We start from the raw sequence: 12,173 nt of genomic DNA on the forward strand, positions 1-12,173 counted from the left end.
CGTGAAATCATCCCAATACTCACACAGAAACAGTATTATATGTGTGGGACTGGGTGTATATTATATTTCTGGGGAAGAAAGACAGAACAAGAAAAAAAAAGATGTTTGAAAACAGCAGAACCAATTTGGCAAGGCAGGCACTTCTAAGGTACCAGCCCCCATGGGAAAGGAAGCCCCTTTACAAATATGAAAGGGCCAAGGTGTGGAAATTAGTGACCTCTTCATACTGGCTGGCATTTCTACAGCAAGGGACAATGGACCAAGGGGAACTAGCACTGTCACAAAGAAGTGTGAATTCCTTTCACACCCCTCTTCAGCTTCAACTGCCTAGGATCAAAGTGTGCTATGGTAACCCTGTTGGTCAGACTGAAGCAGAGGGGGCAGGTTGGCTGTGGAGATTTGAAGGACCGCCCATACAGTGACAAATGCCATCCATAGACTTTAAAGAACTGTTTACATTAAGACATTTATTTCCATAATCTGAATAAGCAATAATGTGAGATTAGGACAATTTTAATGTAAATTTTGGATAAGTAAAATAAGACTGTGTGTCTTCCTGGCATGTGGTCTGTGTGAATGGTAGTAAAAATGCATTTCTGGGGAAAGCATAAATGGCACAGATATAGAATTTGGAGAATATATGCCAGGCACTATTATGCTTATGTGTAGCTATTTGTAGAACATTAGATAAAATGTTTCTCCTGAAAAACTGCAAAATGGTGCCCAAAGGGTGAAGCAGCATTGCACAGACTTGGAGTTTGAACTGGCATATTCCTTGTGAAATATGGGTTCTGTCTATCTGATTTGTTTAATGGTGACTATTGTAAATATAAAGTTGTATTCCATAACTCCTTTTTGTGAAAAATTAGGCTTGTGGGACAAAGGAGTCATAAAATGCATACACTTAAGGGGAGGTCACTTCCTTCAGTCCAATGTGCTCGAAGGGAGGTGGCGACAGGAAGAGCCTGACCTATCCTAAGTGAATAGGTTTGTCCAGATTTTTTCGGCCCACATTGTGAATTCTCTGATGTCCTTCTGCCTATTAAGAGCTAGGGAGGGAGTCATAGGGAGATTCAACATTCAAAATTCACCCTGCAAGACTTCAAGACTCCAGAACCAGGTCCAGAGGTAGCTGATCCAGATCTAGGCAGAACCACCTATCCAGAACCTCCTATCCAGAACCTCCTATACAGAACCACCTATCCAGAACCTCATATCAAGAACCACCTATCCAGAACCAGATCCATCGCACCAATAATTCAGGGAGAAAGGAGGAAAGGCTGCTGATACCTTGGGGAGGATCCAGCAACTAGACCCTCTGCCCAGCTGATGCAGCCGCTGCCCACAGTGACCCGACCCCTGTTGCCTAAGTGTTCTCATAAGGGAGGGCCCAGCCACTGCCCAAGTGACCAGATCCTTGTCCCGCTTAGTTGTCCAAACTACTCAACTCAAGTGCATTCTGTAAGTACCACCCTCCCCAGTACCAAAGGGTGCATACACAGCTCTGCTACTTGGCATTCTGTCCAAATCCTATAAAAATCCCATAAGAACCGTAGTAATTTCCCAAATTCTCAGCATCTTCTGTTTATCCGGCCTTTAGAAGAATCTGTCTAGTATATATCTGTTAGTGTAATTCTTTTCAAATCATTTCAGTCCTCTGTGTAAATCCTTAATATCATTTTTGAAATAAATTAAGTCATTCCCCTATAAGGATGAACGCGGCTCAAATTGGTTAAAATTGCAAATTAACCTCCTTGCGTGCAGTGTCTTTCTTAAATAATCTAGCCACTAAAATAAGTCTCAGTAGTACAAATCATTTTGTCAACAAACCCGATTTTTGCCCGTGTGATTGCTTTCATTATAAAATCTGATATTCATTTCCTTTAAAGAAACCCATACTGTCACCCCATCACTTCAGTATCCTATCTGTTATTTGCCTTTGATTCCCATCCCAAAAACGATTTCGGATTTGGATTGCTAAACTCAATTCCTTAGCTGTTTCCTTGTTTAAAATATGTGTAGAAAAATAAATTGCAACTTTGCCACGTGTGATTTTTGCTGCATTGCTTTCATTCCCAGAGTCGATTTTCTCACATGTATTCATGCGTTTTAGTATCTTGCACTGTAGCTTGTAAGCTCTCTTGCCTCTTTAATACAGCCACATGAATTCCTGTCCTATTCATTCCACCGCACATGTAAACTGACCTCTAAATATGCACTGAACTCTGAGTGCCATGTTGTTCCTTTTTCAAGGTTTTGGCCTCCATTCAGGGGTGCCACTCTTTTCCACCCACACACAATTTAGTCAGCAGAGGTTTGAGGGAGTGTTGCAGGGGGCGTACCTAACACAAGTGTTATCTATGAGGGTGACAAAAAGTGATCGTGCTTCCATTCATATTTACATTGAAGTTTCTGATGTCAGAAAGATTAAATTAAGTGTATTATAACAATTTGCTGCATATTATCACCACACTGGTGATTGCTGCCCTGCATTTGATTTGTTTGATTTTACATTTGAATTTAAAAATAAATAAATATTTCATTATTACACACCGGCCTGGTTCATGGTCCATTGCGACACAAGTTGTTTGACAAGCAGGGTGTGAGATGGGTTGGGTGCCTTCTCTAAGCAGAATCCAAAATCAATAAAATTAAGGGCGTTTTTATTGGGCGCCAAATCCCTTACCAGTGGAAAGAGTCCTGGTCTGGAGTGTGCCGTGTTGTAAATTCCGTTACCAGGCATACAGAAAAGGAAAAAGAGGAGGACTTGCCGTGGCATACAAGGAACATCTAAAACTAAGAACATTCGATCCACTCAACATCCCAAACTACGAAACCCTCATCCTGCACCTGACCTCAGACCTGCAAACAAACCTCACATTTATACTCATCTACAGGCCCCTGACCTAGGACACAACCTTTGTAGACACTTTTGTAGAAGCAGTCATGTAACATGGCCATTAAACATAACCACTTGATTATTCTTGGTGACTTCAACAAATGGTTCAAAGAAGAGAATGCAAACTCACAGAACACACTAACAGCTTGAAACAATTCAACTATGACAAATGGTGAAAGGAGCCACACACACAGCGGGCCACACCCTAGATGCAATCTTCACTAATAAAAATCTGATCACAACAGTGCCCCAATCCAAATACTTTTCAGCAACCACCACGTTATACACTTTGTGGTCTAAATACCATCAAAAGCAGCCAACAAGCCCTGAAACAATCCCCTGATCTGGAAAACAAACTGGAGAACAGTCAAAATCAGTGACCTGGAGGAAAAAGTAAAATCCTCAAAGCCATCGATCACCACCCTGAACGTAATAGACATACATGAAAGAACAGACATAATACTGAACTGGATCATGAAAACAATAGATTACATCTCAACGGAAAAACCAGTTATCCCATTGCAAACGAAATTGGTGGCTAGATGATGCACACCCCACCTCAAAGCAATGAAAAATAATAATACAGAAACTAGAACAAGAATGGAGGAAAAACTACGACCAAGAATAACATATCAAAGACAGATCCGGTCAAACAAAGCAGAAATTCTCAAATCAATGAATGGATCATGAAATCCAACAGCACTCAGAAAGAATTGTTCAACATCATAAACGAGATGAGAAACCCACCCAAATGCAATAACACACCAATCCCCTCGCCAAAACTATGCAACGATCTTGCATATTACTTGAAGAATAAAACCACCAACATACAACGGATCATACAAAGTAGACCAACCCACCCGACCACTCACCTCAACCAAACATCCCCCAACCCACAGATCAGGCTGAACCTCTTTCCTCAAAGTTCAAGAGAAAAATGTATCAGCCTAGTAAACAAAAGCAACAAGGAAGTCTCCCCAGCTGATCTCTGTCCACAAGACAGCTTCAAAGCAATCCTGACACAGGGAACACCATCAGAATACTACCTAAACCTCTTCAACATGTCACTTTCAACGGGAAGTGTACCACAAGCCTTCAAATCAGCATACATCATACCACTCCTCAAAGATACAATGGGCGATATTGAAGACCTCCCAAACTACAGACCTATCTCAAAATTTCCATACCTGGCAAAACTAATAGAGACCTATGTTTACGAACAAATACTGCAACACGTCATAAACAAACAGCTATTAGATCAGGCTCAAGTAGGCTTTAGACCTCTGAGAGGAACAAAGGTGGCACTACTCTCGGAATGCGGTGACCTACAGACCACTGCAGACTCCAATGTAAACTCGGCACTGATACTACCTGATCTTTCCGCAGCCTTCAACACTGTGAACCATATCATCCACGTCAAAAGACTTGTAGACCTAGGGATCGACAACAGAGCACTCCTCTGGATTAAATCTTTCCTGTCTGGAAGAACAGAAATAATATGGCTAAAACCATTTGAATCTGCACCGTGGAACACCTCTTGTGGAGTGCCACAGGTCTCCTAGCTATCCCCACTAGCTATCCCCACTATTGCATCTACATGATGCCCCAAATCATCAGCCTCATCAAAAGACACAGCCTCACATGCTACAATTATGCAGATGATAACTAAATCATCTACACAATCAATGGCAATGAAGAGGAGAAATCCATGCTAACAGACTGTCTCCGAGAACTTTACCAATGGATGAACACAAATAACATTAAAATGAAGCCAGACAAAGCCGAAATCGTGATCTTACCCAACAACCAAGGAAGCAACCAGGACATCCCATGGCCCACAGAACTGGGAACCCCACCTGAACCATCCAAAGTACTAAAACACCTTGGAATCCTAATGTACAACGAGCTAACACTAGAACCACAAGTCAACTCAATAATTAAGAAATGCTTCTTTCCTCTGCAGAAAATCAAAAAAGTACTACGATTATTTTCCTTCACTCACAGAACACCGGCCAACATCTCCCTCTCGTCCAGAATAGACTATGCCAACAGCACATACCTTTTAATGCCGGAATACCTGCTGAGGAAACTACAACGAATATAGAATGCAGCCACCAGACTTCTCCTCAAACTATCATGTAGAGACCACATCACAGCAGCACTAGGAATGCTGCATTGTCTCCCAGTCAAAAAAAAAATCACCTTCAAAACAACGTGCATGACACACAGGCTAATCCACTGCCAGTGACTGAAATTCATACAAAAGAAAATCACCATCTACAAACCAGTAAGAGCATTTAGATACAGCATCGACATCTGCCTCGAATCTAAACAGTATGCAGGGAAAAACGTGAGTAGGATCAGCCTTCTCTTGTATAGCCATAAGACTCTGGAACACCCCCCAAAAGAAATATGAGCTACGGAGGACAATCTTAAATTCAGAAAATGTTTTAAAACCTTCAGCGCCGAAGGGGAGGAAAATGCCTGAACACCATCTACGCACCACGAATGAGCAAATACACAGAAAGGCAAACCACTAAACCAGTGACTAACCGACCACACCCAAAATGAACCAAAACTAACCTAAGGGCCCTACCCCATCAACACAACCCAAAGTGCTACACTGTGCAAACTCCAGCAAGAGAAACCTACCAGAAAAACCGGGAGTACAGCCACTAATGTACTCCATAAAAAGCCACCACTCTATCACCTGATATCACACGCCTACCAGCATTTAGCCTACTATCAAAGGCTAACCTTTTCCAGCATGTAGCCTAACTGCGTAAACTAGCCACATTCTACACTCAGCCTGTATGTGTAGGTTAGACACATTCTGAATCTGGTATAATAATATAGCTAAGCCTTATACTCCCAGCTGCACACTGAGACAGGCACTATGTACCATCTGTAGCATGCAGGGTCGGCTCCCCAATATGTATTGTTGGGGTGTGAAATGCATTGAAATTCGATAAACTGTTGGGGGAAGGAAATATATCACACCTAGATGGATTGTTTAGAGGAGGAAAGTGTGTCACACTGGGATGGCTTGAAGAGGGTTGGAGTTGCATCACACTTGGATGGGGAGTTGGGGATGGGAAGTGCACCACACTTGGATGGAGTTTTGGGGAAGGGAAGCGTGTCAAACTTGGATGGATGTTTAGGAGCGGGGGATGTATGGCACTTAAATGGACTGCCGGGGGTGAGAAATGCATCACACTCAGACAGAATTTTTGTGGGCAGTAACTGTGCCTCACTTGGATGGATTGCTGGGGGTCGGAAAGGCATTGCACTTGTATGAACTGTTGCAGTTGGGAAATGTATCGCATTGTAGAGGGATTGTTGGATACAGGACATGTATTACCACTAGCCAACCATACTAAAAACTCACCTTTCTGCCGATGCACCCTCAAACCCTAAAGTAAACACAACCACTTCTCTACCGCACCACAAACAGCAATCACTTGACAAGAAACAAACCACACACAAACACACCTCAACACCGCATGACGGCTACCGACCGAAAATGCACCAAAGCTCAGTGTCTGGTTTTTCATAACTAAAGCTGCCAACAGCACATCAAAGCTCTCTTCTCTTCTTCCTCTCAATCCCACTAACAAACCGTGTGATCTTCCTTTCTTTGCAGACTCGACAGAGCGCCAAGAGACCACAAAAGTGGCAAATGTGCATGGCACAAGAGCCATTAACAGAACTGCTCATCATCAGATTGTCTGACCTGACAACAACAAAAATGCACATCTCCTAAAACCCGAACCTTGGTGACCTCATGAAATGCTGTCTTGCTAACTTTGAGCAGATGCAGAAAACAGAATTCTATGGCGAGAGCAATATATTCCCTACACAAACAAACAAGGGTAGGAAGCAGACATCTAGTGTGAATAATCAGGGAATTAGCCATCTAAGAGATGGCCCAACATATAAAGGAGAGAGTGAGACTATTAGACATGCCCACAAAGCTTCACCAAAGAAACTCAAAGTAATTTTAGCCAAAGTACCATAACAGTGGCAAAGTAAGTTTTCCAGGATGAAGATGGAGAACCACAGACTTTTCCGTATATGCAGCTATAAAAGATTTTTCCATATTGTAAAGCAGTGAACTACAATATACTTACTGTGAAGAGTCAATACTCAGAAATAGATTGGATAGAATAGATTGAACAACAAAATAAGAGAATGGTTAAAGAAAGGGAGAACATAGTGTTCTCCACTGAGGCAAAAATGTCCCAATGACTGACTTAAGAAAGGTACACCACCTCTGTGCAGTGTGGTGCATGACAGCTTGCTTACTTGTTCAGCTTTCTTGTATCTTGAAACCATAACCCTGACGTTACGTTTCGAAATCTGTCTCCATAGAAGTAAAATGCAGCCAGAGACACTCTTTGTACCGCACTACGATAAAGACCAAGAATCAAGAATTAAGTCCAGCATAACTGAAGTGCTGCAAAAAGGGACCTTAAGCACAATAAGTACCCGGCAAGGGTCAATGAGCTTGTTAAAAGCAAGCTCATTGGCCCTCGCCCGGGCCTTACCTGCCCGACAAGGCTCTGACGCTGCAGTGTCCTGGAGTTCTTTCCCACAAGTGGCCTCCATCTAAAGAAAAAAGGGACTATGTGTAGTCCCTTCGCCCCTTACATGGCAGCCATTTTCTTTGTTTACTTTTTTTTCATTCATTTTAATGGCCGCCATGGAAAGGAAGAAGGGACTAGGTGTAGTCCCTTCTCCTCGTTCAATGGTGACCATTTTGTTTTGCTTTTTTTTCTCAAGTCGAGAAACTTGCAGCGCTATTTCTCAACTCGCGAACAATTGGTCTTAGTACCTTGGTACAACGTGCCGGGTTTGGCAATATAACCCTCAGATGTGGGGTATTACTGGTAGAGTAATGCCCCTGGGGCTTTGTTAAAGCCCTCACTTCGCTCGGGCTTCCAACTATGGCCCCTAGGATATTACCCTACTGGTAATGCCTCCTCTCCTCGGGTTATATTGCCTAATCAATAAATGAGAATAGCAATTGAGAATATGAGTCTAACCCAGAATTGGGAAAAGATTGATGAAAAATAGAAGCCTAAACAATAAATGATATGATATGATATGATATGGCATTTATAGCACGCCTATAGACAAGTGTTTCGAGGCGTGACGAGGCAAGGGAGGGGAAACAGAGGGAAGACAGAGACACCGATATTACTAGGCCAGGTGTCAATCAGATCACGCAAGTGCAGGGGAACGGGAAGGGGAAAAGTGTGGGGGCCAAGGGGGAAGGGGCAGTGAACTACATGGAATAAATGGAATAAATAAAAGCAATAAGTAAAAGTGCGGCCATCTGGTGGCAAGTGCAAGGGTAAGTGCATACATCAGGTGTCAAGTGCTGGTAGGGGACAGTAGGCATACAAAAAACAGTCCGAAGTGCAGGGTTTGCCAGGGAGGTAGTGCAGGTGTGCAACTTGCGGGGAAGGAGACCTGGGCCCGAGATCAGAGGGTGGCCAAGTAACCAGTGCAGTTTCAGTTTCAGCCATGAGTTCAGCAGGGGAGAGGACGCGAGAGAAAGCAGAAGCAAAGAGGAAGGTTTTGAGGTGCTTCCAGAACCGGAGATGGTTCTCCTCAAGTTTCAGGGAGGCAGAGAGGCTATTCCAGAGGGAGGCCCCAGTCGAAGAGAGAGATCTGCCACCAACTCATTGCTTGGAGAAGTGACTGACCCTGAGTGAGTTGGAGGTGGATGAGCGAAGAGCTCAAGAAGGAAGGTATTTAGGAAGAGAGAGTTGAAGGTATTGAGGCCCAGAAGGCCTTATGAACAATCCAGAGTGTTTTGAACTTAATCCTCATAGCCACTGGGAGCCAGGGCAGAGATTTCAGTCCTTGAGAGATACAATCCCTCGGCTTGAGGCCAAGGACAATTCTCGCAGTCCTGTTCTGGATGAGTTGCAGAGTGCGGAGAGTAGAAGGAGGCAGATTTAGAAAGAGGCTGTTGCAATAGTCCAGCCTATAGAGAACCAGAGCTCTAGAGACAGTGAGACAGGAAAGGCAGAATATCTCTGAGGAGGTGCAGCTGGTAGTGTGACTTCTTCGTCAGAGATGTGAGAAGAGAAGAAGAGGGTGGAGTCGAAGATGACCCTGAGGTTTTTAGCCTCGCAGGTGGAAGCAGGAAGAGGGCCAAGAGAGGCCGGCCAGAGAGTGAAAGGAAAGGAGAGAGCGGGTGTACCGATGAGGAGAATCTCAGTCTTACTGGCATTAAGGCAGAGATCATTCTTACATAAACTCAAGAACAATGGTAGATTAGTTTGACTGCATCCTGTAACAACACAATCGGTACTGTTCATAGTGAACCAGTTATCAATTGGCACCCTGTGAAGAACCCTCAAGTCCTGTGTTCTAATATAACTTTGACCTACTCTTTGATGTAACCAGACCAAGACTTTATTCCTGAGCGCCTCCCTCGGCTCAGGCACCCTAGGCTTCTCCACGTTAGGAATTATGATATTCCGTGGATCCATAGAAAAAAACCTTAGCTTCAAATCAGTAATCTTCGGCATTTGGGATTTTCTAACACACATGTCCTTTCAAGATGGAACATAAGATGTCATTACTCCCTCTGTCACTGTTCCTTCCTTGTCACGTGGAAAACGGATTTAGATGACATCTCAGGTGAAGACCTTTTATATGCTTTGCCTCTACCTGACCAATATGTTTCTTGCAAGTGATATTTCTCTTCATGCTTAGAAGGGCTGAACTTAGTTTGTAACCGTACTGCTCCCTTTCATGCTTCCCTGACTAGAAAATACTCCTAACCGGGGTATACGCCCTTTCTACTGTCTCAAAATGCCATCAGTCTTCTTTTTCATGTGTCAGAGTTTTCTTCCATTTCTTATTGTCCCAAATCTCTTTACCAGTTGCTAGTCAAGCATGGACTCCATTTTGAAATACTCTGCCTGGTCTTGGAACGTTTCCATTAGGTGGCACCATCATCATTATCAGGTAAGATTCTGTGAAACCGCCCAGCATGTTCCCCTCGTTCTGATAATCAATGTCAGCTGCTAGTTCTGGGCTCTCGCTGCGAGCCACAGGGGACAGATGATGTTCTCTGTCCGATGCCCCTGTTTATGGAGCCCTCTCCCACATCGGATTGGAGAAACCACCTCTCCAATATTGTTCTGAAAAGCCACCTTGTTATGTTATTGTTATTATCACACCTTCGCCCAGATGCAGTTTATTTTTCCAGGTTTCCATAGTGCGCTATAAATAAATGAAATTCTAGTGAATGCCAAAGAAAAAGGGATTTGTAGTATCACTTCTGAAATGCAGACTGTGCTTGCGGTGCTCAATCCCGATAGCATCCTACCAAGACCAATGCAAAAGAGGAAACGAGGTTGAATAAAGAAGAGTTTTCTCCCTCTGCAACTGAGGAGGGGGGTGGCATAATCCGAAAATATCAATAGGCAAAATCTACAGCCCTGGAAACTTCAATCTGAAGCCACACATTGCAGAACACCCCTAATGGAAAGTGGGCCTGGACTCACCCATTTATATATGCAGTGGGGCGTACCAAGTCCCATGCTTTAGGGTGGCAAGTTGGTAAGACTCCATACCAAATGTACCACCGGTACAAAGGGGATCTCCACAGCTCCAAGTAGAAACTGCCCGAAAGTCTGTTGGACTTTCTATGTTCTGGATTCCACCAGCATTATCATCAGAGTCCTCTGAGTTGCTGATCTACTGTCTGGGCAGACCTAAAAACCTTATGATCTGACATATCGCTTCTTGACACTCATCAGATGTGACAGGACTTGAAAACAATTCCCAAAATCAGAAGGTGCCATGTGGGTGACTTTCAGGCACCGATGATTTGTAGGGCCGTTCCGTGTTTCACTTCACCGAGAGACATGGGGCCGGGGTCACAGTAGCTACCAAATGTATTCCAAACATATGTATTTTATATGCCATGTGGGGGGTAAAAATCAGCAATTACTTAATCTAAGCTTAGAGGGAGGCAAACACATCTAAGCCTCGAGGGAGGCAAACACATGACTGCAGACTGCAGAAAGATCCCCAAAACGGACAATCAGAAAACCAGCTTCCCAAATGCAAATAAAGTTTGCTGGCACTTGAACCCAGAACATCAGAGGTGCAGTCCACTGCCTTGCCCTGAGCCAGACCCTTTCACAGCAGCATAGTGAACCATGTCTGACCGGCTGGGCTTATAAAATCATTGAACTCACTGTCAGTGCCCCAGTAGGGTGTGAGCAGAAATAAAGGGGTAACAAACTAAACAAGAAAACACGGTGGACAGACACAATGTAGGAAATGATCACATTGAGATTGCGTAGCATATGTGGCCTCAATAGAGATAATAGGTGTTTCCATCATTCCGTATACTGCGATGATACCCCATTCATCGAAACAGGATGAGGAAAGGAGCCAAGCGCTCCAGCCAGGATCTAAACTCACACCCTCACACCCTGCAGGCAAGTGGCAGTGGGCGGTGGGACTTAGCTGCAACAGCGACTGCTTTTTCTACATATCGCTCTGCCACCTGATGGGTGACTTTAACTGACTGAGGGTCTTTTGGAGAAAGATGCCAATTGTATTCGGGGGACCGCCAGCATTAGCACTTCTACGCTCTTAAAGTGGAGTGTAAACGTGAAGAGTGAATTAAGGCAAAATCGCCTTTACGCTTCTCATTTACTCTCCACTTTGTGAGAAGTGAAATGCTATGTGCAAATTATGCCTTCCATGCAGCCTTTTATAATGGAATCCACCTGCTATTGACCAGGCATAAATGTGAGGCGTGTTATTTTGAAATCGATGTGTTTTACACCTGCCTGAAAATATCATGTCGGTGTAAAACTGGGTGCTCTTCCAAGATGGAGGAGGTAAGCAAAGCATAGATGCAAACACCGGTTTCCTGCCATCTTTTACCTTTAGACAGCACGGAAATTGGGCAGAGTGTTAAACAGAGGCATACAAGCGTTACGTCTCTATTAACGCTACGTCTCTTTTAACGCCTCCATATAATGACGAAAATGGCCCTCCCCTGAGTCGCCGTACAGATCCTTCCAATGTGAGGCCTGAGTCCCCAATCATGAGGGTAAGACTTTTGTCCGCTGGTCCCCTGTGGCAACGAATCAGAGCTGCGTTCTACACACGACAAGGGAAAGGAACGGGAAGAGCCAGGGCAATGAACACGAATCTTCTACAATCGCTTTGCACCTTCTCACTGCTTAGTTCCTGAAGATACCTCCACACTGCCAGGATACCCTCACGC

The sequence above is a fragment of the Ambystoma mexicanum genome, chromosome 6p (genome assembly GCF_040938575.1).
Source record: "Ambystoma mexicanum isolate Mex_15411 chromosome 6p, UKY_AmexF1_1, whole genome shotgun sequence".
Classification (NCBI taxonomy): domain Eukaryota; kingdom Metazoa; phylum Chordata; class Amphibia; order Caudata; family Ambystomatidae; genus Ambystoma; species Ambystoma mexicanum.